Here is a 7,266-nt window from a genome sequence, read left to right as displayed (position 1 = left end):
CTTTAGGCACATGAAGATGCTCCCCCTTCTCAGCCACAATTTGAACATCAACAGTTTAATATACTACAATGAAGTGTGGAGACTCGAGGCTTAGCGCGATGTTGGGAAACTGTTGATGCAGCACCGTACAGTTTCCCTCCGATGCCAGAACGACAACATGGAATGTATTACACACCGCCGGCATTCACCCAAGAATCGTCGCAGATGCTGCCGATGTATTCATACCCACATGATTTTCAACCAGGGTATAGTTTGGCAGGCATATTTGGGTCCTCTCCTCCTTCAACGGGAACTCCTTCATTTACCCAAAGTGGTGAACTATCAACCCCAAATGCCCCACTTGGTGGTCCGTGGAATGTACCTGAAGATATACCCGACATGGACGACTTATTAGGAGTTGATTTACGTCATGATTTCTCTGTCGAGGCTGACCAAGTGGATGAAAGGGCGAATCGTAGAAGAAGAAATCCTGATAGGGCAGCTAGAAATTGGGATCGGCCATGTGGGACTTCGTCGCGGCATCACAGACATAGTGATGATTGAATAATAATGGGTTTACATTTTTTCCGCATGTTTTAACATTTTCATGTACTTTGTATTGTTTTTTTTCCATGTTTTAACATTGTCATGTACTTTGTATGATTTTTTTCCATGTTAATTTTATATTATTGCCACTTTAACGTTTCAATCTTATTGTGTAATGCTTTTAAAATAAATAAAAATAAATAATGATAATGTGAATGACACATAATTATAACCAAATATTAAATTATTAAGTTACAAAAAAGTAGGTGGCCTATAATGCAAACATAAAACAAAAGTGATCTCTAACGTAATTTAATGGCCAAATCAAAAAGCATTTTAAAACATTTTAGGATTTCAAAATGTATTTTAAGTGAAAATGTATTTTATTGAAAATGTACTTATATATACTTCAAAAAGAGAGAAATAATAAAATAGAAAAAAATAACAAATAATACTAATAATAAAAATGAAAAAAATTAAAATTTTTGATTAAATATACAATTTAGAGTCTATAAAAAATTGAACCCAAAGTATAAATGTTAAACAAATAATGTATTTTTAGTTCTTTCATACATATTTATTTAGGATTTGATGTGTTTGAAAAAACATTTTAAAATTATATTTTTTTATAAAAAAGTACCATGTCATTGTAATTAATTTTTTTAAAAAAAAACCCCACACTCAATTCTAAGAGACAAAATTAAGGTTGTAAAAAATATGTTTGGAGAGACCAAAGACACGTTTTTATAAAATATAAAAATTAAATTGAATGATGAAATTTTGGGGTGGGAAGAGGCTGGGGGGGGGGGGAGAGCCTGGACGCGCCTGGGCCCAGGGTGCGACACAAGGCGCCTCGGGCAGCAGCACGAGTCAACGCGCCTGCCAGCAGGGGGCGACCCAGGGCGCCTGCGTGCAGGGTGCAACACGTGGCGGCACACCGTGGGCGCGTCCAATCCCCACCATGTCACGTGTCGCCATTCCAAGGAACGTGCCTAACAGGGCAACGCTTTGTAGGAAAAAAAACAAACCCCCAAGGTAAATAACTTTAAAACAGACCCATTTAGTTAAATAATTTGTAAAAGGAACCTCATTTGATATTTTTGTCTAAGTTAATGTGGCCTCTTACCCAAACTTCACTCCGTTATCACATCCAACTCTACTTAGCATTTTACTTCCTTCATCTCTTTCTTGCTTGCCACACTTCCAAATGTTTTGAAATATTATCCTCACCTTATTACGAAATTGTTTTTTCCTATTTTAGAATAATTATTCCATCACTTTGTGAGTGTAACTCATTTATTGACATCCATCACTCACTCTTGAAGGACGTCACGTCCTTCTCCTATAAATAGAGAGACTTGTGAAGAGTTGAATTATCCCATCTAAAGAGAAGCAAAGCAAGAGTAATAGAAAGAAAGAGAATTCTAATTTCCACCACACTTGGTGCTAATTGAGAGAAATTGTAAATCATCCTTATTGGGTGAAGTTGAGAGGTATTTTCTTTTATTGAGAGAGTCATTGTAATTCTACTTTTAATAGTGAAGATATTTACTGGCTTGGTCCTATGGATTTTACCTTTCACATCGAAAAAGTTTTTGACGTTAAAAATTCTTGATGTCATTCTTCTACTCTCTATTTTGGTTTTTTTTTTTTCGTTTCCGCTAAGTGCCTATTTTGAATCTACAAATAGAAAAATAGTGTAGGTGTTTTCCAACAATATCAACATAACATGATTGGCTTGAAAATATTTAAGTTCTTAAAGTAAAATTTATATTAATACTCTATTTTTGTTTTAAGAATCACAAACATTCTCCACAAAAGATAATGTTGGTGCTTGAGTCAAGCAACCATATAACATGGTGAGGCTAGATCATTCAATAGTAGTTTCTTCTCATACACAACTTGAATTTGAAACTTATTTAAAAAGAACTAGGCACATATTACTTAAACTACCTATTAGTTAGTGTATTGGATCTCTTTAATAACATAGAATATGTATCTTAAAAACTATTTAAAATTTCTTTCTTTCTTATAATACAAATTTAGTTATTAAATTTGCATAACAAACTTTATTAGCTAAATCACTTTTTGATACCTTTTGTTGTTGGAAATATATTAGATAACTTAAGTGTAAATAACTGTTACCTCAAAAGTTACTATCCTTGCCTTTAAAAAAAGTTATTATACCCATTAAATTTAATATTACTCAACTATTAAATATTAATTTATATTAATGCTAAAAATTATAAATACTTTTAAATTAACAATATTTTGTTAGAAATATTCTTAACTTAATATCCCATTTTTAATAAATATTATCTTTTATATATATATATATATATATATATATATATATATATATATATATATATGTATGTATTGGTATATTTTTTTATGGGCCCTCACAAAAATAAATATGAGAGGCATGAACTTTAATCATCTATGCCTAAAACTAATCGATCTTGATGATTAGATTAGATATGCCAAATTTAGTTTCGACTGTCTCGATTATTAATTTGATGTCAAACTATGTTTTGGTTTTAGAATAACTTGCAAGGTTTTATTTGTGAAGTAGACCATAATCATACACATTTTAAGAAAATTGGAGTTATGAAATTGATAGAAATATTTTTTAAGGGAAAAATGATAGAAAATTTACAGTGACATTCAATAATGATTTGTCATATAATTAAAATGTTAATTTTTGAAATAATATTTATTTTAACAGTTACATGTAAAAATAATTTATAATTATTTTACAGTATAAAAATCCTTACACATAACTAGATATAACATCATAATTAATAAGCAATATGTTTATGTGTAAGGATGGTAAAATTGTAATAAATCGAACCAATCCAAGCTTAGTTTAAGATTCGGTTTAAAAATTAATTAATTAGTTGAACTTAGTTTAAAAATCAAATAAGTTAAACATGAGTTAAAAATTGAGTATATCAAATAAATAAGTTAAACTTAAATTATATATAATTACACTCATTTAGTTTATGAAATAAATAAATAAATAAAAACATATGATATAATCATAATTTTAAATTGATTTCATCTGAATAATTTGTGAACTTAAATTGAGTTAAGTCAAAATTGAAAAAGAATAATTTTGTCATGTAAAACTTAAACCAAGCTTTAAATTGAATAAATTTTTGACTTAATGGTAAATTTAATTCCCTTATTTATCTTAGATCATAAATTTGATTCCCTGTAACCAACCAATTGAGCCTTCCATTCTTTTCAATCTCGTTTTTTAGTTTTTAATTCCGAAATCGGACATTTTAATTATGTTGATCGTTAGGTGTTACATTTTTATTGAACATTGACTATTATGTGTTGCACTTTTATTGGACTTTAATTTCATGTATCTAATTAACATTCAATAAAAAAATAAAAAAATGTGACACGTGACAATTAACATAAGTAATTAATAATCAACAACCATTTTCAGGATAAATTAAATTATAAGGAGACTAAATTTGTAAAATAAGATAAATAAAAAGACTAAATTTACAATTAAACCAAAAAATTTTATTGAGTCAAACTGAATTGACGGGCTCATTTTAAATCCTTTTTATATTCATAATAAATAATAAGATGATTAAAAACAATAAAAAATAAGAAAATCAAAATGGTTTATTAGATAGATTCCCTCTATCACAATAGTAAGTTTATTTAAAATAGTTTTTTAAAAAAATATTTTTTTTTTAAAATAAGAAAAAAATATTTTTTAAACATAAATAATTTAAAAAAATACACTCAAAAATAAAATTACTTATTTTATTAAAATAAATATTTTTTAAATAAACTTATTCTCTGACATCCACCGAATAAGTACCGCCATATTTGAGGACGACGACTTCCATAAAACAAGACAGGCGGGAAAAAAAGAAACGTTATTATTCTTTTTTTTTTTTTTTATATTCTGAGAAACGTTATTATTCAACAGAAAGATTATAATAGCAGTAAAAAGAAATAGAATTTTTTTAAAAAAATGCGCAAAAAGTTGAAGTGATAAAGAATACAAAATGGAGAACGCGCGGAAGAAGCAATCACAAAATTTGCAACGAAGTTCCCTCAATCTCAAGTGAGTTTAATTAAAGTTGAAGTGATCGATCTATAAAGAATAAAAAATGAAAAAATGATGAAGCAAACACGAAATTTGCAATGAAGTTCGGAGTTCCCCTCAAGTGAGTTTAATTGTACGACTACGACACGTGAATAGTTGTTATAGTTAGATGAACCCAATTATCTTTTTTAAGCTCTGTTTCTGTTATTTAGGGTTCCCTTGTATCAATTATTTTCGTAACAGGACTACGACTAATAATTCAAGAAACATACACTTGATTAATTATTATTTAAGATTCATTTGACATATCTTCTAAGAATACGTATTTTGCTATGAAATGTTTATGAGATGAAACATCTAGGAATAATATATTTAACCTTGTTAATGCTAAATTTGTTTAGGTGTATTTAATTTGAAGCTTAGTTATTTATATACAAAAAAAGCTTAGTTATTTACACTTTATTAATTTTATTTTTTCAAATTTTTAATTAACTTCGCATCATAGTTAGTTTTGTAACTAAATTAAAAAATATTAATTGCCCAAATCATAAAAATAAATCTCTATAAAATTGGTCTCTATACTTTGTCCATCCGTAAAACATACTGCGCAAATGCAACTAGTTGCTTAAAAGCTTTTTAAAAAGTTCACTACACTCATGCATAAACAAATTAAACTATTGCAACTATCTTGACTTGAATTTCGCTTCTTCAGAAATTTCCTGTTATTTATATCAAACCAAACTAAAGAGAATTATATATGATGTATAAAAATATATCTTCTATAATATTATAAGTTTTTAAATGTAGTTTTTATAAGTTTTTTACTCTGCTAGTTTTTGTATTAGTAGTAGAAGATTTAAAAAAAAGATTAAAATCTTACTTTCGAGATAAAAGATAAAAAGCCTATGAAACAAAAAATAAATAAATTGAATAATAATGAAAGAGAAATAAAAAAATATAGAAGTATAACTATAAACTATCCTTTTTTTTTTAAAAAAAAAAAACAAACTATAGCTATCATGTTGGAATTCGAAGGTAGGTCTTTCCATATGCTCTGTATAAGTTATTTTAGAGAACTTAGGAAAATAAGCTAAAAACATCTTATAGATAAGTCATAGATACTTTTGTAAGCTCTCTCAAACATTGTCGTAAGTACTTATGACATAAGATGAGTTCAAATAAGTTGTTCATAAGCTTTTTTTTCAAGTGGGATTGTAGGGTCTGTTTGGAAAAAAAACATCTTAACTAATACCTTTTTCAACAAATTCTTGTTATATAAGAACTTATATTATAAGTGCTTAAAATTTAGTAAGTTTTTCGTATTTTGAATATAATTTTTTTTTATCTCTAGAAATCGAAAATAATATTAAAAGGTTTACAATAACTTACATACATTACTCAATTAATTAAGTTAGACTCTCTTACCCATTTAAATATATATTTAAATATATATTGTGACAACATTAGCACAATCAATTTATCTAAAAATACCATTCAACATTCGTAGACACAAATCATGAATGGGTTGATATTTTTATTAAACCTTTGTTTGAAGATCGCTTCATCCATATAAGAGAACATCTGAATACGCATTTTTATCAAATTAATGTTGCAAGCTTTTATATCTCGGTGGATGATTTCATTTCATAAGATATCAAGAATCTGTTTGGATCAATGTGTGTTCAAGTGTTCATAGTGAGGAAATCATTCTCACAATGATAAAAATGTTTCATTTTTCCTTAAAAGACGTGCGCCACCCTTTTCACCATGATTGAAATGATAGTTTTCCAAAAAGCATTAAATGAGATTTAACCTGTTAATGTTCCTTTCTCTTTCTTCATTTCAAACGTATAAAAGACGAGGTAGGCACTCAGAAAGACTCATTTGAATTCTTAGAAACCTCTTGTGTTCTTGGTTTGGGTATGAGAAATGAAATTTTAAAAAATCTCATATTTTTCTCTGAAGTTTCAATCTATGTGAACAATGGCTCCCAAGAAGAACAAAGCGACCAAGATTCCTAGTATCAACAGTGAAGATGATTCCAAAATGGTCTTTCCTAAGAACACCTTCATCCCTGGGAGATGTGCAAACTTCTATAGCCTCCAAGAAGAGGGATTTCACATTAAATACCCCTTCAAGCATGAGTTTGTAGAAATCAAAAGAAAAATAGAGCATATAAATCTGGATTGGTACACAATAAGGCACATGCACAAATTAAAGGCCTATTGTTTTGGTTTGGAACTAGATGAGAACCCCCTTACAGACAGAGTTCATCATGAGACTAGGAGATGCTATCAGACTCTTAATCACACCTGTTTCACTCAAGAGACTCCTTTCAACATGATCTACTCATGGAAAAAGGAGTTTTATGTAGAGTGTGACCACAATTTCTCATTCATTGTGCATCTACCCTACTCCAAGATTCTTCTTCACTCATCATGTGCAACCAATCATTGAAGAAGAAGACCTTGGGTTTGCAATTGAGGTATTTGACCCCCACCTTCAAGAGCTTATGATCAATGTGTGAAGGTTGAGCTGCTCAGAACTTGTGAAGCTCTTCCACAAGCTCTGGAAGATCGCTAATATGCTAAAGACAAGTTGTTAAGTGGTGCTACATTGGAGACTTATTTCACAAGTAGGTTGGGAACCTTCACGATCTCCAT

This window comes from Glycine soja, chromosome 13 (assembly GCF_004193775.1).
Source record: "Glycine soja cultivar W05 chromosome 13, ASM419377v2, whole genome shotgun sequence".
In the NCBI taxonomy this organism is placed as follows: Eukaryota; Viridiplantae; Streptophyta; class Magnoliopsida; order Fabales; family Fabaceae; genus Glycine; species Glycine soja.
Note: the sequence above shows the minus strand (reverse complement) of the source record.